The following is a 26,037-nucleotide window of genomic DNA, read 5'->3' as shown; positions in this document are numbered from 1 at the left end:
TTCCTTCCTTCCTTCCTTCCTTCCTTCCTTCCTTCCTTCCTTTCATTCCTTTCTTTCTTTCATTTTCTTTCTTCTTTCTTTTTGGAAACAAGTATGTGTGGTCATATTCTTGTGTTACACTTGGTTAACCATCAGTAGAAAACATCTAGTCCCCTTTCAGATTCCTGGCCTGGAAAAAATATCATCCAGGCTTACAGTTACATCTGTGTTGTAAAGTTAACATTAAACTGAACCTACAAGAAACTCAAACAACTCAGCAACAACAACAGAAACCACACAAATAACCCCATTAAAATGTGGGCAAATTATATGAACAGACATATTTTTCAAAAGAAGACATACAAATGGTCAACAAGCATATGAGAAAAATGTTCACTATCATTAATCATCAGAGAAATGCAAATGCAAATTAAAACCACAATAAAATACCATACCATCTTATACTAGTCAGAATGTCTATTATGGCTATTACTAAACTGTCAAAAAATAACAGATGTCGACAAAGATGTGGAGAAAAGGAAACAATTACATACTCTTGGTGGGAAAGTAAATTAGTATAACCTGTATGGAAATCAGTATACAGATTCCTCAAAGGACTAAAAATAGAACTACTATTGGACTCAGCAATCTTACTACTGGGTATCTACCCAAAGGAAAAGAAATTGTTATATCAAAAAGATACCTGCACTCATATGTTTATCACAGTATCATTCATAATATCAAGAATATAGAATGAACCTAAATGTCCATCTATGGATCACTGGATTAAAATGTTATATATGTGTGTATATCACACATACATATATATATAGTGTGTGTATATATATATATACACACATATGTGTGTGGATATATATACAATAAAATACTACTCAGCCTTAAAAAGGAATGAAATCATGTGTCTTGCAGCAACATGGATGGAACTGGGGGCCATTATCTGAAGTGAAATAACTCGAAAGCAGAAAGTCAAATATCACATGTTCTAACTTATAAGTGAGAGCTAAATAATGTGTACATATGAACACAGAGCGTGGAATAAGAGACTTTAGACACTTTGAAGGGTGGGGGTGGGGTGAGAAGGAGACGAAGGATGAAAAATTACTTAATTGGTACAACATTTAGTCTGATTATATTTTGAAGCTTTGTTTTTGAAATAATTTTTATGTATGTTTTCTAACATGAATGCCATGTTTCCATTTTCTTGCTATTTTTATTTGTTCATTGTTCAGACGTCCTCAAAACTACTTGTATGCTATTTTGTCTTTTATCTATGCCTGGTGTTATGTATTTCACTTGACTAGCTGTTATTTTATTTGTGTGAAGTACATTTTATTTAGAAAATAAGACTTTAGGTCTGAATTATATCAATGTTAAATTTCTTTTCAGCAATATAGTAAAAATTTAATATAAGGAATTTGGATTTTTAGTATATTTTTCTTTCTATTACATGTGAAAATAATTAATAAAAATCTTAAATGCAAAAGGCATCTCTGCTAGAGTGGAAGTCACTAGGTGATAGGCATACATTTTCACGAAAGGAAGAAGAGTTGTTTCTTTGTGTATTTTCTCTTATTGTGTTGTGATCAGGAGACTGGCTGACTCATATAGGTCTTTCGATTAGGCCTCAATGGATTGGGAATAAGATTGGACTCTGTTGGAAGTGATCATTTATTTCAACAGTGACATTCAAGTTGTTTATTGTTCTGTTTTCTCATGTGACAAAAGACAAAGAAAAACAATAACAAATATAGTTGTCTAGAATCAGAATAGTTAGAACTTGGTTCATTTTAGCAGTAAGAACTTAAGAGATTCACAAAGGATCTAAAATATAAGTTTGTATTTGTCTTAATTATAGGTTCATTTTCTTACGTTAACATATGCAATAATGTGTTTGTGGAGTTTTATGATGAGAGAAAACAGATAGAAACAAAACTAGTCACATAAAGATTTTTATTACTCTTCAAGATGATTTAACCAAATAACTTTTTTTTTCTGTGTATGTAAATAAAGATATTGATTATGGAAAATGAAATAAGAAAGCATAGGGCCACAAAAAACTGTGCCACCATACTTCTTAGAATAATAACACTATTTATGTTCATAGTTGAATTTCTATTAATTTCTAATTTTGTGGCAAAATCGCCTTCCCAACCTTAAAAGTTAGGTGAAGACTGCAGGAACAAGAATTATTATCATGAATTCTGAGGAGAGACAACCACTAAATCAATACTGCCTATAACTTTATTTTTTATTATAAACAAAATTATACTTTGACAAAAAATTGTGAGACCAATTTTTGCCACTTGGAAGTCTGTACATTCTACAAGTTATTTTGAGGTGATAAAAGGATTTTGCAAATGCTGTCAAATGAAATATGCATTTCCAACTGCTACTGGGATGACCAAATGTATTCTTATATGTAAGATGTGCCTTGCAGTCATTTAACATTTTTAATTTTCTCAGACAAGACCTTAATGATGCAAATGGAAATTTTCATTGAACTTGGCTAAAAAAAATTCAACTGCTGCCATTCCTTCAGTACAAACAGCACCAGCCATGTAGGGTATCTACAAATCATGTTATACAACATTAAGAGTAGCCACATACAAGCACTCTTCATGGTACAATTTTTGCCTAACATGAATCTGAAGATTATCTAAAAAATTATGCTACACTTTTTTCCAGAGCTTATTTTTCTATTTTCCAACCCAGAAAATTTTCATTAAAATCAGAAAAAAACACATTTGTATTCATAATCTACCTTTGATATCAGTAATCAATTTTTTCTAATACAAATGTCAGTATAAATTTTAAAGATATTGAAAATTAAAGTATATAAAATATTGAATGCCATGTATTAATCATGGTCTTTTAAAAAGATTAAAATGCAAGCAATATAAAAAACATAAATTCTGTATTAAAAACTGATAAAGAAGAATCACAGTGTTATCTGAGATACTACTAAAAAATCATAGGATCTTATCAATAAATGATAATGGTGGAGGATTTTAAAGGAACTAAAAATGTTTCATTTTATTTGATGAGAATACTTTCTGGATTCATATACAGAACTCCTCCAAGGTTCTAAAGACAATTTTCTCAGCAGTCATCTAACAGTACACTGTCACTAAATATTCCTTACCAAATGGTCTAGACAAAAACCAACTGTTCTTTAGAAGCAAAGTTTATCTTTTCTCAGAATGATATAATAGAAGTTTTATTAATAAATACAACCAAATACTTCAAGCTAATCCATGCTGACAAAAATGTCTTGAATCTTAAATATAAATATTGCCCTATAAATGCTAATATCATTATGCTATATTTGATTAGATTTATGCTCCCCCAAATCCCCCCTCAAAAAATACGAGAAATTCAGAACATCTTTGAGTATTTAGATTAGAAATAAAGTCTGGCAAAAATCACCCAAAGGGATTCTGAAGTGATGGCACAAAGAGTTCCAAGAACTCTTTTCTCAACAATACAATTATTTGACTAGAGAAAATTATTTAAAAAATGCAGTTACTTAAAGTTTCTTGAAATTGTCCTAAGGGAGTGCAGCAATTGAAATATTTATTCAAGAAAATTTACTAAATCTTATTAAGAAGTGTGAGAGACTGTGGATCTTGAGCCATAGCCTGCTCTTTTGTCCCCCGCCCAGCTCTGATTTATGGAACTTTAAGTAAGATGCTTTACTCTGAATGGGTGCAGAGTAAAGCACCCTACATAAAGAAGACAGGGCTCCCTCCCTGCCAGTACCCACTAGGGCTGTGGTTTCAATTTAGGAGATGCATGACACCAGAGTTTCTTATTTGCTCTACAGAAGTTGCAGAAGTTCTACTTCTGTTTGATGTGATCAGGATAACTGAGATTCCCTTCTGTCATCCAGCTCCTACTTGTAGTGAGGAAACTCCACTCCAGATAGAGCAGGCAATGAATACTAGACACATGACTGTCCTTGCCCCAGTTTAATCATAGGGGAGTATTTCTACAATGTAAAGGCCAGTCAAGATGTCAGAGACTGTCACCTTCCCCTGGTGCCTACTGATAGAGCAGGGATGTTACTCTGGGAGAGGAAGAGAATTGTTTTTGTCTTCAGCTTCTGTTCAGTGGAAACAAGAATTCTGCCTGGGTGAGAGGCAGCCTATAAGGATGAAGAGCTCCACAGCTATTTAAGGGAACTGACTTCTTTAGATCAGAGCATGGAGGAATTAATGGCTGTGAGTGTTATTATGAACAATACAAATATTAATGAAGAGCAACCAAGATTATCATAGTTTTATAATACTGATTAGAACAAGTGCAATAGCCCCAGGAACAAGAAGTTTAACAGAGATAACAAGAAAAACAGCCAGAAAGCATTCTCCTAGGATTGAAGTCAGTCCTCAGGATTGAGAACTCTGAGCACATGCATGAAGCTATAATTACTCAGAAACAGTGAAAATAAGATGTGGGGAAGACTCAAAAGCATTCCCAAGCTGCATACAGATTCACAAACAAAAGTGGGAGCTTCATGAACACAATGGGCTTAAGCAAAGATGTTCATGCTTGTATATATTATAATCAAAATATTGGAAGCCACAGACAAAAAGAAAATACTGAGAGCACCAAGAGAAAAATGACACATCATGTACAAAAGGAAAAACAACATGATAAACAGCAGACTACTCATCAGAAACGATTTGGCCAGAAAGCAGTGGAATGATATATTCAAAGTACTGAAAAGTAAACATCTATTGACCAATTATGTGTGGCAGTGAAGGTGAAATAAAAATTTTTCCAGATAAACAAAAGCCAGTAGAATGTGTTATCACACATGCCTTAGAATACTTGAAGTTCTTCAAGCTGAAAGTAAGAACACCAGAGAGTAATTTGAATTCACATGAGTGAACAAAGTACCAATATGTTAATTATACTGATAATTATAAAAGACTGTGCGATTGAATATTTCTGTTTTGTCCTCTTAACTAATTTAAGAAGCAGTTTATGAAACAGTATGTATACAATTGTATTGCTAGGCTTACAACATATACATAAATGTATTTGACAATAATAACACAAAGGACAGTGATGGAAACAAAGCTATATTGGGGTAAAGAAATGATATAAAATGATAAAATTCAAAAAAATAAATGAAGAGAATTAAAAATGGTAAACTCAAAAGTTAATATAACAAACTCCATACATGCATGATTGCTTTCCTTTCTTCTCTAACCTTCTTTAAAGAAATAAAATTATATAATTTATCATTTTATCAGGGCATAGTTAATATTCTAACATATATAGAGGTAATATGCATAACATTAATAGCACACAGAAAGAGGAATGAAATGGAGCTATAGAAGAGTAAAGTTTCTATATTTCACTGGAATTAAATTACTACACATCTGAAGTGTACTTTGGTAATTTAGGCAATTACTAAGCTTTAAAAAATATAATTAAATATTATTTATTGAATTAAAATTTTATACTAGACAGTTTCTACTTAGTACATGGAAGGCAATAAAGGAGGAATGGGGAATAAAAAGGACATATGGGAAACAGAAAGAAAAATGGCAAATGTAAATATATTCATATAATAACAAGTGTCAATAGATTAAACAATCTAAAGGGAGAGTATGAGGTAAAAACTAATGAAATCCAAACATATGCTGTCAACAGTAGATATATTTTAGGCTCAAAGATACAAATAGTTTTAAAGTAAAATAATGGGAAAAGATAGATAATGCAAACAGTAAACATCAGAAAATATAGTAATATCAGATATATAGATGTTAACAAAAACATTGTTACTAAAGGAAAAGGAGGACATTCAAAAGTAATAAACAATCTATCAAGAAGACATAGCAATTGTAATTACGTATACGTGATATGATTAGGCTTTGTGATGCCCACCCCAATCTCATTCTGAATTGTAATCACCTGGTGGGAAGAGAGAGACCCAGTGCGAGGTGATTTGATCATGGGGGTGACTCCCTCTGTGCTGTTCTCATGATAGTGAGTGACTTCTCATGAGATCTGGTAGTTTTATAATTGTTTGGTAGTTCTTTCCTTGCTCACTCTTTCTCTCTCCTGCTACCCTGTGAAGAGGTGCCTTCTGCCATGATTGTAAGTTTCCTGAGGTGTCTGCAGCCATGTGGAACTGGCTTTTAAATTACCCAGTCTTTTCTTTTCTTTATAAATTACCCAGTCTCAGGCAGTTCTTTATACCAGTGTGAGAATGGGCTAATACAATACACTTAACAAGAGAGCCCCCAGATACATGAAACATAACCTAAGAGAATTAAAAGGAAAATGGAAATTCAACAATAAAAATGGGATACCTTGATACTTTACTTTCAATAATGGATAGGACAACTAGGTACAAGAATAACAAGGAAATAAAATACTTGAACACAAATATAAAACAACTAGACCTTATAGACATCTGTAGAATATTCCACTCAAAAACAGCAGAATAAACATTCTTCTCAAGTACACCTAAAACATTTACAAGATAGGGGATATGGTTTGGCTCTGTCCCCACTCAAAATTTCATCTTGAATTGCAATCCCCACATGTTTGGGGAGGGACCTCGTGGGAGGTGATTAGATCATGAGGGCAGTTTCCCCATGCTGTTCTCATGATAGTGAATTCTCACAAGATCTGATAGTTTCTGTTTTTGTTTTCTGAGACAGAGTCTCATTCTGTCACCCAGGCTGGAGTACACTGGCATGATCTAGGCTCACTGCAACCTCCGTGTCCCAGGTTCAAGCAATTCTCCTGCCTCAGCCTCTTGAGTAGCTGGAACCATAGGCATAAGCCACCACACCCAGCTAATTTTTTGTATTTTTAGTGGAGACTGGGTTTCACAGTGTTGGCTAGGCTGGTCTTTAACTCTTGAGCTCAAATGATCTGCCTGCCTCATCCTCCTGAGGTGCTGGGATTATAGGCATGAGCCACCACATCTGGCCAGTTTCATAGGGGGCTTTTCTTCCCTTTGCTCTACATTTCTGTCTCCTGCCATCCTGTGAAGAGGTACATTCTGCCATGACAATAAGCTTCCTGAGGCCTCCCTAGCCATGTAGAACTGTGAGTCAATTAAAACTCTTCTTTATAAATTGCCCAGTTGCAGGCATTTCTTCATAGCAGCCTAAGAATGGACTAATACAATAAAGCATATGCTAGACCACAAAAATGAATAAATCAATTTAAAAAATTAAAATCATGTAGTGTATGTTCTCTGGTCAATATGGAATTAACGTGAAATCAATAACAAAAGGTAAGTTGTAAATTCATAAACGTGGAAATTTAGCAGCATACTACTAAATAACCAGTGGCTCAAAGGAAGATATGAAACATTAAAGTTATGCCATGTACCTAACCAAGTGATCAGAAGGAAATTTATAGCTATAGACTCTTATAGTAAGAAAGAAGAGTGTTCACAAATCAATTTTTTTCTATCCTTCCACATTAAGAAACTAGGGAAGAGAATGGAAAATAATGTTCAAACCAAGCAGGTAAAAGTATTAACAAATGAAAGAGAGATTAAAAACTCAATAGAAAAAAACAGAGCCAAGAGTCAGTTCATTGCAAAGATCAACAAAACTGACAGACTTTACCTCGAGTAAATGAAATAGAAGAAATAAATTACTAAAATCAGGAATGAAAGAAGATTACTACAAACCTTTCAGAAATTGAAAGGTTTTAAGGGACTGCTATAACCGATTTTGTGCCAAAACTTAGATGTAATAGACAAATGCCTGTAAAGACACAAACTAATGAAATTGACTCAGTAAGGAATAGATGCTTTGAATAGGCTTATAATGATAAAGAAAATAGAATAGTACTTAAATAACTTCCTATCAAGAAAAAACACCTTCAGATAGCTTCTAAAATCATTCTATGAGGCCAATATTCCTATATACCAAAACCAGATAAAGACATCAGAAGAAAAGAAAATTACAATAGACTATCCCTTGTAAATAGAGACACAAAAAATATTTTAAATGGAGTAAATCAAACCCAGTTGTGTATTACTATGCTTTGGCTGTGTTCCCACCCAAATGTCATCTTGAATTGTAGCTCCCATAATCCCCATGTGTCGTGGGAGGGAACTGGTGAGAGGTGATTGAATAATGGGGGTGTTTTTTTCCCATGCTGTTTGTGTGATAGTGAATAGCCTCATGAGATCTGATCGTTTTATAAAGGGCAGTTTGCCTGCACACACTCTCTTGCCTGCCACTATGTAAGGCATCCTTTGTTCCTCCTTTACCTTATGCCATGACGGGAGGTCTCCTCAGCCGTGTGGAACTGTAAGCCCATTAAACCTCTTTTTTTCTTTGTAAATTACGCAGTCTCAAGTATTTCTTCATAGCAGTAAGAAAATGGACTAATGCATGTATAGACAGGATTATAGGTGATGATTAAGTGTGATTTATCTCAGGGTTACAAAATTTGTTAACATCTGAAAATCAATCCATTAATATACCATATAACAGAAAGGACAAAAAGTACCTGGTCACATTAATGAACACAGAAAAAGTATTTAATGAAACCCAACAGCATTTCATGATGAAAACACTCAACAAAATAGAAATACAGAAAAACTTTCTGTATGTCATATAGAACATTGATAATAAGGCCACAGCTGGAGTATTCTTAATATTTAAAAACTGTATGCTTCCTCTCTAAGATTGAGAAAAAATGAGGATATCTAGTCTTGCCATTTTTATTTAATATTGCAAGTGATTCTAGCCAGGGCACTATGCAAGAGAAAGAATTAAAAAACATTCAGAGTGCAAAGCAAGAAATAAACTGATTTTGCTTGCAGTTGATGTAATCTTGCACATAACAAATCCTTAAACACATCCTAGAAAATATCAGAACTAATAAACACATTTGGCACGTTTGCAAGAGAAAACATGGATATACAAAAATCAATTGTAGTTTTGTATATGAGTAACTAACAATCTGAAAATAAAAGCAAGAAAACCTTTTTATTTAAAATAGCATAGGTCGGGCACGGTGACTCACGCCTGTAATCCCAGCACTTTGGGAGGCTGAGATGGGTGGATCACGAGGTCAGGAGATCAAGACCATCCCGGCTAATATGGTGAAACCCTGTCTCTACTAAAAAAATACAAAAAATTAGCTGGGTGTGGTGACGGGCGCCTGTAATCCCTGCTACTCAGGAGGCCAAGGCAGGAGAATGGCGTGAACCTGGGCGGCGGAGCTTGCAGTGAGCCGAAATCGCGCCACTGCACTCCAGCCTGGGTGACAGAGTGAGACTCCGTCTCAAAAAAATAAAATAAATAAAATAAAATAGCATAATAAAGGATGTATTTAATAAATTTAACAAACCAGATAAAGACTTATATACTAAAAACTACTAAGCATGCTGAATAAAATTAAAAAGTCTAGGTAAATAGAAATACATTCATTGTTTGTGAATTGAAATATTTAATGTTGTTAAGATGGCAGTACCAACCAAGTTGATCTATAGATTCATTGCAATCCTTATTAAGTCCTAGCTGGATTTTTTTCAGAAATTGGCAAGCACATCCTAAAATTCATATGGAAATGCAAGGGAAACAGAGTAGTCAAAACTTAAACTTTGCTCTTAAAAAAGAGCAAAGTTGAATAACTTCCCAATTTCAAAACTCACTAAAAAGCTACAATATTCAAGACAGTGTGATGATAATCACATTAAGGTAGGCATATAGATCAGTTAATAAAATTTAAAATCCACACATAAACTCACATATTTATAGCTGCTTGATTTTTGATTAAGGTGAAACAATGAAATGGAAAACAAATTATCTTTTTAAAAAATGATGCGATAGCTAAATATGCACACACGAAAGAATAAATTTGGATCCCTATTATGCACCAAACACAAACATTAACTCAAAATGAATCATAATTATAAATATAAGAACTAAAACTATGAAACAAACAAACAAAAAAAAGGGCATATAATCCCAGCACTTTGGGAGACCGCGGCAGGAAGATCACGAGGTCAGGAGATTGAGACCATCCTGGCTGACACGGTGAAACCCCCTCTCTACTAAAAATACAAAACAAAATTAGCCAGGCCTGGTGGCAGGTGCCGCTAGTCCCAGCTACTTGGGAGGCTGAGACAAGAGAACGGTGTGAACCCAAGAGGTAGAGCTTGCAGTGAGCCGAGATTGCACCACTGCACTCCAGCCTGGGTGACAGAGTGAGACTCCATCTTAAAAAAAAAAAAAATGTAGGAGTAGACCATCATGACATTTGCTTATGCAATTGTTTCTTAAATTTACCAGCAAATAGATAAGCAACAAAAATTTTAAAATAGCTAAATTGGACTAAATCAACATTTCAAATATTTATGATTAAAATGTTACCATCAAGAAAGTTAAAAAGCAATTCATAGAATGGGAGATAACATTTGCAAACCATATAGCTGATAAGGAATTTGCATCTAGAATATATCACATACTATTAGAAAGTATGATGGTTAATATTGAGTGTCAACTTGATTGGATTGAAAGTTACAAAGTGTTGATCCTGGGTGTTTCTTTGAGGGTGTTGCCAAAAAAGTTTGACACTTGAGTCAGTGGGCTGGGAAAGGCAGATCCACCCTTAATCTGGGTGGGCACAATCTAATCAGCTGCTGGCACAGCTAGAGCATAAGCAGGCAGAAGAATGTGAAAAGAGAGACTGGCCTAGCCTCCCAGCCTATGTCTTTCTCCTGTGCTGGATGCTTCCTGCACTCGAACATCAGGCTCTAAGTTCTTCAGTTTTAGAACTCAGATTGCCTCTCCTTGCTCCTAAGTCTGCAGACAGCTCATTTTGGAACCTTGTGATCTTGTGAGCTAATACTTAATAAACTCCTATATATATATTCATATGGAAATGCAAGGGATATATATATACACACACACATATATATATTCCATTTGTGTGTGTATATATGTATATATACATATATACATACATATACACATACATCTATACATGCATACATATATACATATATGTATATACACATATACATATGTGTGTACATATACATATATACATACATATATACATATGTGTCTATATATGTGTGTATATACATATGTGTCTATATATATGTGTATATATATAGACACATATTCCTTTAGTTATGTCCCAATAGAGAACCTTGATTAATACAGATTTTGGTAGCAGGAGTGATTCTAGAGGAACAGATTATTAAGAATAGAGTTTTTTCACTGGTTTTAGGGTTTCTGGAGTTGGCTGCTTAATACGATTAGACCTCAAAATGCTAAGGACTCTACTTCCAGTAGTATGGATAACACTGATAGTCCTTGGTATGAACTGTTTAGAGAGATATGAAAAATTAAATGCATTTGACACTCCTGATTCATCACTTGTGAGAGGCAAGGAGTTTAGTGACTCTATACAGAATACCTTTGACCATATGTAGAGAACCAAGGAACATAATGAAGACGGTTTGTTGCTCTTAAGTTCAGCAGACAAAGTGATGAAAGAAAATGATGAACTCGGGAATTCCCCTGAGAAGGAATTCCCCACTTGAGAAGCAGATACCAAGCCTCAAATCTGCTAAGATTTCCCTGAATGAGAGTCTTGTCTCCTGTAGAGAAAGAGCTGAAATTGTGGAAAAACAGACACAAGCTCTTATCATGAGAGTGGCTGACCTGCAACAAAAGGTGCATGCACAGCCTCGCCAGGTGTCTACTGTTAAAGTGAGGGCATTGATTGAAAAAGAATGGGATCCTGCAAATTGGAATGGGGATGTGTGGAAGGACTCTGATGAAGCTGGGGATGCTGAGTTTGTAAACTCTGATGAACCTTTTTTGTTAGAAGAAACAGCTTCCTCATTCCCAGTAGTGGCAACAACTCCTCTCCAACCCATGTTACTATCAGCCTTTCCACCTTTGTCTGAGGAGATAAACCCTGCATTGCCTGAGGAACTGTGGTGACCTCCCCTGAGGCAGTTGCCAGGCAAGATAATGCTGATTCTCCTCAGGAGCCATCCCCAACACCCCTGTTTGCCTCTAGACCTATAACTAGACTAAAGGTCTGGTGGGACCCTAGAGGTGATATTGAGAGTGTGACCCATGAGGAGGTGGGCTACACTTGCAAAGAACTGCTTGAGTTTTCTTTTTTTTTCTTTTTATTTTTTATTGTACTTTAAGTTATAGGGTAGATGTGCACAACATGCAGGTTTTTTACATATGCATACATGTGCCATGTTGGTGTGCTGCACCCATTAACTCGTCATTTACATTAGGCATATCTCCTAATGCTATCCCTCCCCCCTCCCCCCACCGCACAACAGGCCCCGGTGTGTGATGTTCCCCTTCCTGTGTCCAAGTGTTCTCATTGTTCAATTCCCACCTAGGAGTGAGAACATGCGGTGTTTGGTTTTCTGTTCTTGCAATAGTTTGCTGAGAATGATGGTTTCCAGATGCATCCATGTCCCTACAAAGGATATGAACTCATCCTTTTTTATAGCTGCATAGTATTCCATGTGCCACATTTTCTTAATCCAGCGTGTCATTGATGGACATTTGGGTTGGTTCCAAGTCTTTGCTATTGTGAATAGTGTCACAATAAACATATGTGTGCATGTGTCTTTATAGCAGCATGATTTATAATCCTGTGGGTATATATCCAGTAATGGGATGGCTGAGTCAAATGGTATTTCTAGTTCTAGAAAAAACTACGTTAAAGTTCATATGGAACCAAAAAAGAGCCTGCATTGCCAAGACAATCCTAAGCCAAAAGAACAAAGCTGGAGGCATCACGCTACTTGACTTCAAACTATACTACAAAGCCACAGTAACCAAAACAGCATGGTACTGGTACCAAAACAGAGATATAGACCAATGGAACAGAACAGAGCCCTCAGAAATAATACCACACATCTACAACCATCTGATCTTTGACAAACCTGAGAAAAACAAGAAATGGGGAAAGGATTCCCTATTTAATAAATGGTGATGGGAAAACTGGCTAGCCATAAGTAGAAAGCTGAAACTGGATCCCTTCCTTAAATCTTATACAAAAATTAATTCAAAATGGATTAGAGACTTAAATGTTAGACAGAAAACCATAAAAACCCTAGAATAAAACCTAGGTAATACTATTCAGGACAGAGGCCTGAGCAAGGACTTCATGTCTAAAACACCAAAAGCAATGGCAACAAAAGCCAAAATTGACAAATTGGATCTAACTAAACTAAAGAGCTTCTGCACAGCAAAACAAACTACCATCAGAGTGAACAGGCAACCTACAGAATGGGAGAAAATTTTTGCAATCTACTCATCTGACAAAGGGCTAATATCCAGAACCTACAAAGAACTCAAACAAATTTACAAGAAAAAAACAACCCCATCAAAAACCGGGCAAAGGATACGAACACGAACAGACACTTTTCAAAAGAAGACATTTATGCAGCCAACAGACACATGAAAAAATGCTCGTCATTACTGGCCATCAGAGAAATGCAAATCAAAACCACAATGAGATACCATCTCACACTAGTTAGAATGACGATCATTAAAAAGTCAGGAAACAACAGGTGCTGGAGAGGATGTGGAGAAATAGGAACACTTTTACACATTGGTGGGACCATAAACTAGTTCAACCATTGTGGAAGACAGTGTGGCGATTCCTCAAGGATCTAGAATTTTCTAATTTATATAAACAGAAATCTGGGGATCAGGCATGGGAATTGATATTAAGGGTGTGGGATAATGGTGCAAGAACATAGAGTTGGATAAGGCTGAATTTACTGATTTCGGCCCACGAAGTAGGGACTCTGCATTTAACGTTTCAGCTCAGGGAGTTAAAAAAGGTTATAATAGTTTATTTGCTTGGTTAGCTGAAATATGGATTAAAAGATGGCCCACTGTGAGCAAGCTGGAAATGCCTGATCTCCCTCGGCTTCATGCAGAGGAAGGGATCCAAAGGCTTACGGAGATTGGGATGGTGGAGTAGATTAGTCACTTTTGACCTTCCAGCTGGAAGGATCCAGAAGATACACACTTGACCAATGCCTTACAAAATAGATGTGTGAGGGTAGCACCTGCATCTTTGAAGATCCCTGTAATTTCTCTTTTCTGTATGTCAGATCTAACAGTGGGAACCTCAGTCACTCAACTAAAAAATTTAAATACAATGGAAATAATTGGATCCTGAGGTGGGAGGAACCAAGTGGAGGCAATCAGCCATCAAAGGCAATTGAGTGTAGCTACTGTAATGGACAGCAAAGTGACAATCCGAATAGTCTGACTCACATAGAGCTCTGGCATTAGCTAATGCATCATGGTGTTCCTAGAAGTAAAATTTATAGGAAGCCTACTGCATTTCTACTTAACTTATATAAGCAGAAACAACTTCTAGGTCAAATGGACAAAAGACTAATTTGAATTAAAAAACAGATGATCATGGTCCCTCAATCAATTTCCAGACCTGAGACAGTTTACAGACCCACAACCCCTTGAATGAAAGGGTGACTGGATCCCCTTGAGGAAGGACTCCACTACATTACTGGCAATTTATGCTATGAATATTTCTTCCATCCTTCCCCAAGTAGACCTCTGGCCTTTGCCAGAGTAAGTGTGCACTGGGGAAAGGGAAATGATCATACATTTCAGGGACTACAGGACACTGGCTCTGTGCTGACATTGATTTCAAGGAACACAAATGTCATTGTGGTCCTCCAGTTAAGGTAGGAGCTTATAGAGGTGAGGTAATTAATAGAGTTTTAGCTCAGGTCTGACATGCAGTGGCTCCAGGGGGTCCCCAGACTTATCCTGTGGTCATTTCCCCAGTGCCTGAGTGCATAATTGCCACAGACATACTTAGCAGCTGGCAGAACTTCCACATTGGTTCCCTGACTGGTAGAGTGAGGGCTACTATGGTGGGAAAGGCCCACTGGAAGCCATTAGAGCTGCCTCTACCTAGAAAAATAGTGAATCAAAGACAGTACCTAATCTCTGGAGGGATTGTGGAGATTAGTGCCACCATCAATGACTTGAAAGACACAGGGCTGGTGATTCTTACCACACCCCCATTCAACTCTCCTATTTGACCTGTGCAGAAGACGGATGGATCTTGGAGAATGACAGTGGATTATCATAAGCTCAACCAAGTGGTGACTCCAATTGCAGCTGCTGTACCAGATGTGGTTTCATTGCATGAGCAAATTAACACATTTCCTGGTACCTGGTATTCAGCCATTGACTTGGCAAATACCTTTTTCCCCATTCCTATCCATAAGACCCACCAGAATCAAGTTGTCTTCAGCTGGCAAGACCAACAATATACCTTTACTGTCCTACCTCAGAGGTATATCAACTCTCTGGCTTTGTGTCATAATCTCATTTGGCATGACAAATGAGATCTCTTTGTGTCAGATCTCAAGAGAGATCTTGATCGCTTTTTACTTCCTCAAGATAACACACTGGTTCATTACATTGATGACGTTATGCTGGTTGGATCCAGTGAGCAAGAAGTAGCAAACACACTGGACTTATTGGTGAGACATTTGCATGCCAGAGGATGGGAAGTAAATCTGACTAAAATTCAGGGACATTCTACATTGGTAAAATTTCTAGGGGTTCAGTGGTGTGGGGCCTGTTGAGATATTCATTTTAAGGAAGGATAAGTTGCTGCCTTTGGCCCCTCCTACAACCAAGAAAGAGGCACAACATCTAGTGGGCCTGTTTGGATTTTGGAGGCAACTCATTCCTCATTTGGGTGTGTTACTCTGGCCCACTTGTTGAGTGACCCAAAAGGCTGCCAGTTTTGAGTAAGGTTCAGAACAGGAGAAAGCTCTACAACAGGTCCAGGCTGCTTTCTAAGCTGGTCTGCCACTTGGGCCATATTACTCAGCAGATCCAATGGTGCTTGAGGCATCAGTGGCAGATATGGATGCTGTTTGGAGCCTTTGGCAGGCCCGTCTAGGTGAATCACAGCAGAGACCTTTAGGATTTTGGAGCAAGGCTCTGCCATCTTCTTCAGATAACTACTATCCTTTTGAGAGACAGCTCTTGACCTGTTACTTGACTGGTGAAAATGGAATGTTTGACTATGGGTCATCAAGTCACCATGCGATCTGAACTGACTATTGTGAACTGGGTGGTTTCTGATCCATCTACCCATAAAGTGGGTCATGTACAGCAGCATTCCATAATCAAATGGAAGTGGTATATACTTCATTGGGCTCAAGAAGGTCTGGAAGGCACAAATAAGTGACATGAAGTGGCTCAAATGTCCATGGTCTCCACTCCTGCCACCCTGCCTTCTCAACCCCAGCCTGCACTGAAGGCCTCATGGGGAGTTCCCCATGATCAGTTGACAGAGGAAGACTAGTTCACAAATGGTTCTGCATAATATGGAGGCACCCTCGAAAGTGGACAGTTGCTGCATTACAGCCCTTTTCTAGGACATCCCTGAAGGACAGCTGTGAAGGCAAATCTTCCCAGTGGGCAGAACTTCAAGCAGTGCACCTGGTTGTGCACTTTGCATGGAAAGAGAAATGTCCAGATGTGAAATTATATACTGACTTATGGGCTGTAGCCAATGGTTTGGCTGGATGATCAGGAATTTGGAAGAAGAATGATTGGAAAATTGGTGACAAAGAAATTTGGGGAAGAGGTATGTGGGTGGACCTCTCTGAGTGGTCAAAAATCGTGAGGATATTTGTTTCCCATGTGAGTGCTCACCAACAGGTGACCTCAGCAGGGGAGGTTTTTAATAATCAAGAGGATAGAATGACCCATTCTGTGGATACCGCTCACCTCTTTCCCCAGCCACCCCTGTTATCATGCAATGGGTCCATGAACAATGTGGCCACAGTGGCAGGGATGGAGATTATGCATGGGCTTAGCAACATGGACTTCCACTAACAAAGGCTCACCTGGCTCTAGCCACTGCTGAGTGCCCAATTTGCCAGCAGCAAAGACCAACACTGAGCCCTTGATATGGCACCATTTCTAGTGGTGATCAGCCAGCTACCTGGTGGCAGGTGGATTATATTAGACCTCTTGCATCATGGAAAGGGCAGAAGTTCATTCTTACTGGAATAGACACTTCAGATGTGGGTTTGCCTATCCTGCATGCAATGCTTCTTCCAAGACTATCACCCATAGACTCACAGAATGCCTTACCCACTGTCATGGTATTCCACACAATATTGCCACTGACAAAGGCACTCACTTTACAGCTAAAGAAGTTCACCAGTGGGCTTGTGCTCATGGAATTCACTGGCCTACCATGTTCTCCATCATCCTGAAGCAGGTAGATTGATAGAATCATGGAATGACCCTTTGAAGTCACAATTAAAACATTAACTAGGTGATGATACTTTTCAGGGCTGGGGCAAAGTTCTCCAGAAGGCCATATATGCTCTGAATCAGCATTCAATATATAGTACTGTTTCTCCCATAGCCAGGATTCACTGGTCCATGAATCAAGGGGTAGAAGTGGAAGTGGCACCACTAACCATCACCTCTAATGATCCACTAGCAAAACTTTTCCCACATTACGTTCTGCTGGCCTAGAGATCTTAGTTCCAAAAGGAGGAATGCTGCCACCAGAAGACACAACAACAATTCCATTAAGCTGGAAGTTAAGATTGCCACCTGGACACTTTGGGCTCCTCCTACCTTTAAGTCAACAGGCTAAGAAGGGAGTTACAGTGTTGGCTGGGGTGATTGATCCTAACTATCAAGATAAAATCAGTCTATACTTGACAACAGAGGTAGGAAGAGTGTGCATGAAATGCAGGAGATCCATTAGGGTGTCTCTTAGTATTACTATAGCCTTTGATTAGGGTCAATGGGAAACTACGACAGCCCAATCTAAGCAGGACTGCAAATGACCCAGAGCCTTCAGGAATGAAGATTTGGGTTACTCCTCCAGGAAAAAAAACCACAACCTACTGAGGTGCTTGCTGAAAGCAAAGGGAATACAGAATGGGCAGCAGAAGAAGGTAGTCATCAATACCAGCTATGACCACGTGACCAGCTGCAGAAACGAGTACTGTTATTGTCAAGAGTTTTTCCTCCTTCCTCTGTTAAAAACATGTTTTCGCATGTATGCACTTGTACTAATAAATATCTTCATTTTGTTTCCTTTCACCGTTACCATGTGACATAAGATTTATTGACTTCACATCAGCATTTAAGTATTATTAACTTTATGTAATAGTATTTGGGTGCGGGTTGGTGTGTTTCCAGTTGCACAAAAGATACTTGTATTATGTTAGGTGTAATTATGACCTTATTATTGTCTATATTTGAAGATTATGTATGATCTCAGGATAATATCATGGTTAATACAGTCACTAATTGTGAGTAATACAGTGTCCAATATGGCAGTGGGGGTATATGCACCTCAGACCTTGGTAATTGCTGCCCTGGACACTGGAGGCTTGGGTTTTCTACATGAGTCCATGTTTCAGACTCTGGCTCTTTTGCCGCTTCTTGGCACTGCATGTAACACACTATTGCCACTGCCACTGCACGTGTGCCCTCAAGCCAAGAGGGATCTCCTTGGCAACGCTTCCCTGGTGGGAAAAAAATGAGATCAGGAAGACCCTAGCAGCCCTTTCCAAGAAAGATTCCTATAGACCACACCATCTCTGTGGAAACCCACAGCAGTGGATAGTGAGGACTTCTGTAATCTTTGTGAACGTTGTTATTAGCTGATAGAGTTTCACAGAGACTACCTGCTGTGCCCTCACTGGAGACAGAACTGTCACACCTTAAACAGTTGGTGCCTTTGCATCCACTTATAGTGGAAAGTATCTCCCCTCCAAAATAGTCTATAATGTCTGGGAAGGGAGACTGCTCCATTAAAGGTGAAGGAGTCAACACAAGAAAATAAGAGACATGAACAACCAAGGAAGCATAACACCTAAAAAAAACCCACAATAATGTTCTAGTAACTAAATCCCAAAAATGGAGATCTACAAATTACCTAAGAATTCACAATAATTATCTTATTGAAGACACTGAACTTCGAGAAATCATGGATAGATAATGCAATAAAACCAGCAAAATAATACCTGAGTAAAATAAGATTAACAGATTAAAATAATAAAGAAGCACCAAAAAGAAATTCTGGAGCTGAAGAACACAATGAACAACATAAAAAATGCAATAAAGTCTCAACACAAGAACTAACCTACAGCATAAAAAAAGATATCATGAACTCAAAGACAAATTATTTGAAAATATATAGTCAGAGGAGGAAAAGGAAAGAAATGAAAAGGAATAAAGAAAGCCCACAAGATCCATGGGATAGCCTTGAGAGAGATAACATCATCATTTTTAGGACATAATAAAGAGAATAAATAAAGGGACAAGAAGCTTATTTAAAGAAATTGTAGCTGAAAAATTCACAAATGTGGGCAAGATTTAAGCATATGAGTATGAGAAGCTCAATTATCTCCAATCAGATTCATCCATACAAGACTACCACAAAACATATTATAAACAAACTCTTAAAACTCAAGGACAAAGAGAGAATCTTGAAAGCAGCAAGAGAAAACTATCCTCACATACGAGAAAACTTCTATAAGGCTCTCAGTGGATTTTGTAGTAGAAATTTTGCAGGCCAGTGTAGACTGAGGTGATATATTCAAAGTGGAAACAGAAAAACGAAACTGCCAACTAAAAAACACTTTTAACTGCTAAGACTATCCTTAAGAAATTAAGGACAAATAAAAATTTTCCCAGGCAAACAAAAACTCCACTAGACTTGCTTTACAAGAAACAGCAAAGGGAGTCCTAATAGTAGTAACATGAAAATATATTAAACTATGAAATCACTTGGAAAAGTAGGTACATAGTCAAATTCAAAATATTCTGATACTATAATGGTGGCGTGTAAATTACTTATATTTCTAGTATAAAGGCAAAAGTATTAAATATAACTACAGTTACATCAATTTGTTAACAGATAAAAATTATAGTTTTGGTGCAATTTACAAAAGTAAATTGTGACATCAAAACTTAAAATATGGGAGAAGAAAGAATCAGAAACACAATTTTTATATTTGATTGAGGTTACAATTCTCATTGGCTTAAAATAGCCTGTTTTAAATATAAGATGTTTTACATAGGCCTCATGTTAGTTACAAATCAAAAACATATAGTAGATAAACAAGAGATAAAGTGAAAGGAAGCAAAGCACGCCCAAAATCATCAATTCACACGGAGAAAGAGCATAATAAAAAGAAAGAATTGAAGGTCTGTGAAACAGAAAATGATTAACAAAATGGCAATAGTAAATCCTACCTATTAATAATTACCTTAAATATAAATGGATTAAATTCTCTAATCAAAAGACATGAAATGGCTATATTAAAAAAGAGAAGAAGAACCAACTATGTGTTCATCACAGGAGACTCACATCACCTGGGGGACAGAAAAAGATATCCCATGCAAATGGAAATCAAAAGAGAACAGAGTAATTAAACTTATATTAGACAAAGTAGACTTTAAGTCAAAAGCTGTAAAAGGAGACAAAGAAGGTCACTATATAAAGATAAAGGGGTCAATTAATCAAGAGGAGATGTCAATTGTAAATACATATGCACCCAATATTGTAACTTAGGAATAAATCTAATCAAGGAGGTGAATGATCTAAATGCAGCACTACAACCACCCCTCAAAAAAATTAACACAGATTAAAATAAGCCAAGATAAGTAGCACATAAAGTAGATGTATTAGTCCATTTCACAGTGCTATAAGGAACTACCTGAAATTGGGTAATTTACAAAGAAAAAGGTTTTATTTGACTCACAGTTCTGTCAGCTTAACAGCAAGGATGTCTGGGAGCCCTCAGAAAATTTACAATCATGAGAGAAGGGGAATGGGAAGCAAGCATGTCTTTACCATGATAGAGCAGGAGGGAGAGAGAGTGAAGGGAGAAGTGCCACACACTTTTAAACCATCAGTTAACATGAGAACTCATGAGAATAGCAAAGGGGAAACCTGCCCCCATGATCCAATCACCTAACACTAGGCTTTTCCTCCGATTAGACATGAGATTTGGGCAGGGACAATATCATTTTGCCCTGGCCCCTCCCAAATCCTATGTCATTCTCATATTTCAGAACACAGTTATGCTTAACAACAGTTCCACAAAGTCAATTCATTCCAACATTAACCCAAAAGTCCAAGTCCAAAGTCTGATCTGAGACAAAGCAAATCCCTTATACCTATAAACTTGTAAAATCAAAACCAAGTTAGTTACTTTCAAGATACAATGTGGGTAAAGGCCTTGGGCAAATGCACCCATTCCAAATAGGATAAATTGGCCAAAATAAAGGGGCTAGAGACCCCATGCAAGTTCAAAACCTGGCAAAGCAGTCATTAAATCTTAAAGCTCCCAAATTATCTCCTTTGATTCCATGCCTCACATCCAGGTCATGCTGATGCAAGAGGTGGGCACCCAAAGCCTTGGACAGCTCCACCCCTCTGGCTCTGCAGGGTACAGCCCCTGAGACTGCTTTCACAGGCTGGCATTGAGTTTTTGCGGCTTTTCCAAGTGTACAGTGCAAACTGTTGGTGGATCTACCATTCTGGGGTCTGGAGGATAGTGACCCTCTTCTCACAGCTATACTAGGAAGTACTCTCAGGGGGACTCTGTGGGGGCTCCAACTCCACATTTCCCAACTACACTGTCCTAGTAAATGTTCTCCATGAGAGTTCTGCACCTCTAGCAGATTTCTGCCTGGACATCCAGGCATTTCTAAAACATCCTCTGAAATCTATGTGGAGGTTCCTAAACCTATACCCTTTCCTTCTGTGCAGCCACAGGCCCAACACCACATGGTAACTACCAATGCTTGGGGGCTGTACCCTCTGAAGCAATGGCCTCAGCTGTACCTTGGCCCCTTTTAGCCATGGCTGGTCTTAGAGTGGCTGGGATGTAGGTCACCATGTCCTGAGCCTTTATAGGGCAATGGGTCCCTGGGCCCAGTCCACAAAATCATTTTATCTTCCTAGGCCTCTGGGCCTGTAATAAGAGGGCCTGCTGTGAAGATCTCTGACATGTCCTAGAGACATCATTCCCCCTGTCTTGGCAATTAAATCTCCTTTTTACCTATGCAAATTTCTACAGCTGGAGGCTTGAATTTCTCCCCTGAAAATGTTTTTTTTTTTTTTTCCTATCACATGGTAAGGCTGCGTATTTTACAGACTTTTACACTTTGCTTTCCTTTTAAACGTAAGTTCCAATTTGAGACCATCTCTTTGTGTATGCATGACTGTATGCTGTTAGGAGCAGCCAGGCCACATCTTGAATGCTTTGTGGCTTAGAAATTTCTTTTGCCAGATATCATAAATCATCTCTCTCAAGTTCAAAGTTCTACAGATCCCTAGAGCAGGGGCACAATGCCACAAATGTCTTGCTAAAGCATAGCAAGAGTGACCTTTGTACCAGCTCCCAATAAATTTCCCATCTTCATCTGACACCACCTCAACCGATTCCTCATTGTCCATATGACTATCAGAATTTTGATCAAAAGCATTCAACAAGTCTCTAGGAACTTCAAAACTTTCTCACATCTTCCTGTCTTCTTCTGAGTCCTCCAACCTGTTCAACCTCTGCCCGTTACCTAGTTCCAAAGTTGCTTTGACATTTTCAGGTTTGTTTTAGCAGTGACCCACTTCTAGTACTAATTTTCTGTATTAGTCTGTTTTCACATTGCTATGAAGAGCTACCTGAGACTGGGTATTTATGAAGAAAAGAGGTTTAACTGACTCACGGTTCTACAAGCTTTACAGAAAGCATGACTGAGAGGCCTCAGGAAATTTACAATCATGGCTGAAGTCGAAGAGGAAACAAGCACGTCCTTACTATGGTAGAGCAGGAGAGAGAGAGAGAGAGTGAAGGGGAAAGTTCCATACATTTTTAAACCATCAGGTGTCGTGAGAACTCACTCATTATCATGAGAACAGTGAGAAGAAAATCTGCCTCCATTTTTTTCTCTTTCAAACTGGAGGACAGGCCTCCAATTTGTCATATGATTTGGGCAGGGACACAAATCCAAAACGTATCAGTGGAGTCCAGAAGTACCAAATGTGAAGTTTCCCTTTGTTCTTTCCCCACAGTGAGCACATAATAGTCTCCTGGCATTGCCAACCGGAAAAATTTCTCCCAACCTTGGTGTTCAGAGTTTTACTGGAGATTGTTTACACAAACATGATTAATCAATTGACCAGATCTCTCAAGTGTGACCCAAAGCCCCAACCCTAAATAATATGGTTGCTCTATATGGAGTGGTAAACTCCCACTCTAAGACGACAAAGTATGGGTAGCCTTTACTCTAAATTATATCATTAGACTATCCATCCTGATTGAAAGGATCCTGTTTCAAAACGTAGCATAATCCAGGCAAACAAAGATACTCCTATGAGGTTTGATATCTCAGAGATTACCTCCCAGACTCAGAAGAGAAAAGGCCAGACCTCTGTGGGGGAAGATTAAATTATGTACTACACAAGAGCCCTTTCAGCACCACATTGGCAGGAATTAGCTCCATTCATTCTCTACTCTATGCTCTTATCTATCTAAAACTATTTTTCTTTTGTAGTCAGTGAATGAAACTATTCCCTTTGTAGACATGCACTTATTAAATAAGGACAAAGTGAAAGCAATAATAATGTACAACTATGGTACTATTTATAACTGTAACAGGTCAGATCAATATTCTTGTGATTGTTCAGGTTTATTTGATTTATGTTACCTTTGGAAATGTCTATCATTTAACCAGAACAGTTGTTAGTGTTTTCTAAACTGTATTATTCCAGCACTTTGAAGAGTAATATTAATATTTTTAAAGAATATATGAAAGCTACATCAACATTGATTTAGAAGCTGATATATGAAGATGTCAAATTCCACTTTTATATTGCTGATTACTTCATTAAGATGAAAGAGTCCTTTTCTTTTCTGACTTTCGAATTCTAACCCCAAAGAGATTCTCTGCTGTGTTTTGTGCTCCCCTAATTAGGAGGTGGAAAGGCAACAAACAGAATGTCCACAAGATTCCTTAGTGGAAAATAACTTTTTCCTCTTGTTACTCCCTCTCTTTCACTGCTTTTCCTATTGCTCTTCCTACGTCTCCATTCATTCCCCACAAACAAGCGTGTATTCTAGCTTCTCTAAAAGTATTTTCTTTCTGATCCACCTCATTCAGCCATTTCTCCTCCTAATTACACCTTTCCCACACAGGGACATGTGAGCTTGTGGGGTCAAACACCTTTATGGTCACATTCCACATTATTTCAGTAGAGCTGGAAAATACTTAGAAATCTGGGTATATTCCAGAGAAATGAAGTGACCTGTTCTATGTCACATGATTCTAGAACTCAGATCTCTGGCCCTAAAATTGGTTCTTTTTCTACAATGGAAATTTCTTTAGTTTTCAAAATAAAGCGTCAGGTGAAGCAAAAGTTGCTTAGAGAGATGGCCCAGAGATTGATTACTGAAGTCTCACATGACAAAAATATTTCACTAATATTTTTATTTTCTTTGTTCCCAAGTTCCTTTTCTGAAAATAAGTGCTTTCTGTACGTACTTGACATTGTACTAGAAGATACTAATTCAAGAAAATATAATAACTTTCTTTGTCATACTTTAATATTGATGATTCCTTCTGTTTTCACAATTTTGCCTATTTCTTATAAACTGGCAAGAATGAGAACATATTTCTTACAGTTTAGCAGCTTGTAGTTTAATTTACCACAAAGAAAATTCTTCTAGTAAATTTGTAATTGTCTGAGTACACAATATTTTAATATATAATACATGAACATTTTATGAATAAACCAATTAGATCTAATACATTTTTATGCTTCTACATTAACAAAGTTACCTTAGAAATACAAGAGATACTAAAATGTAAGGATTACATTTATTTTCATATTTCTTGAAATATCTTTCTTTCTATCTATAATAACAAAACAAGGAAAGATTTTTGGTGCCTGCAAAGTCTTTGTAAATTATATCTCTCCTCCTGTGGAATCCCAGTTCCTACCTCAGAAATTCTAAAGCAGGTACACATATGCTTTTCCCTATATGCAAAACAAATGGGGCAGATGATGAAACAAACTAGTGTTTAAGCTCTTGAAATACTTCCTACTGTCTTTCGGATCAAGTCCACATGCTTTATTATGGTTTACAAAGCCCAGCATCATTTGGCCACTGTTTTCTGTTCTGACCATCAGCTGTTTTGAACTCCATACTCCACAGTAACAGACTTTTGCTTTTTCAAGCCTATTGTGCTTTGTCTCCTGGCTAGGACTTTGCACATGTGATTTTCTCTAGCTGGAACACTCTCCCCAACCCTCTGAAATACCAATACTTAGTGTTTCATGGTGGGCAGTTCTATGCAAACCTATTCCAAAATCTGAGGAAGCTGAGATGTTGAAGAAAAAGGCTGACCGATCTAGTTTCTTAGAAAGAAACATTTAATAGGTGCTTATGAAATAAACATTTAATAGGTGCTTATAAACCGAAGTCTGTGTCTCTGGTGGTGTGGAGACAAAATGGTGGATCCCTGCACCATTACCCCATAGATTCAGGGAATACACACAGCAGGGGAGGGGCACATGTATATCGAGGGAATAGGTAGGAATTGTCCCAAGGACAAGATTTATGGTAAAGTTGAGTTTCTTAAGGTTGATCTGCTATCAAGGCAGAATTTATCTTAATTACATTCTCTTAAACAAGGAACAATAGATAAACTGGAAATCTCAGAGGCATTCCTGGAACCAAGGCTGATCAGAAGTCAACATGGCAGATTAGCCTCTGAGATGGAGTTGCTTTGACTTTGACACTTGGCTTCTTTCTCATCCTCCTAGATGGCTCAGTTTAGATGTTGCTTCTTTTGTGTTTCAATGCCTACACATATAATAGTAAAATTAAATCTTGTCAATTATTTGTTGGAATGATGAATGAATGAATGAGTAACAAAGACAGCATGCGGTGATGAGAGTAACCTCCACTCTGCCCTATACTTCTGGCATTGCTTC

Source organism: Colobus angolensis, unplaced genomic scaffold, assembly GCF_000951035.1.
Source record: "Colobus angolensis palliatus isolate OR3802 unplaced genomic scaffold, Cang.pa_1.0 Scaffold190, whole genome shotgun sequence".
Classification (NCBI taxonomy): Eukaryota; Metazoa; Chordata; class Mammalia; order Primates; family Cercopithecidae; genus Colobus; species Colobus angolensis.
Note: the sequence above shows the minus strand (reverse complement) of the source record.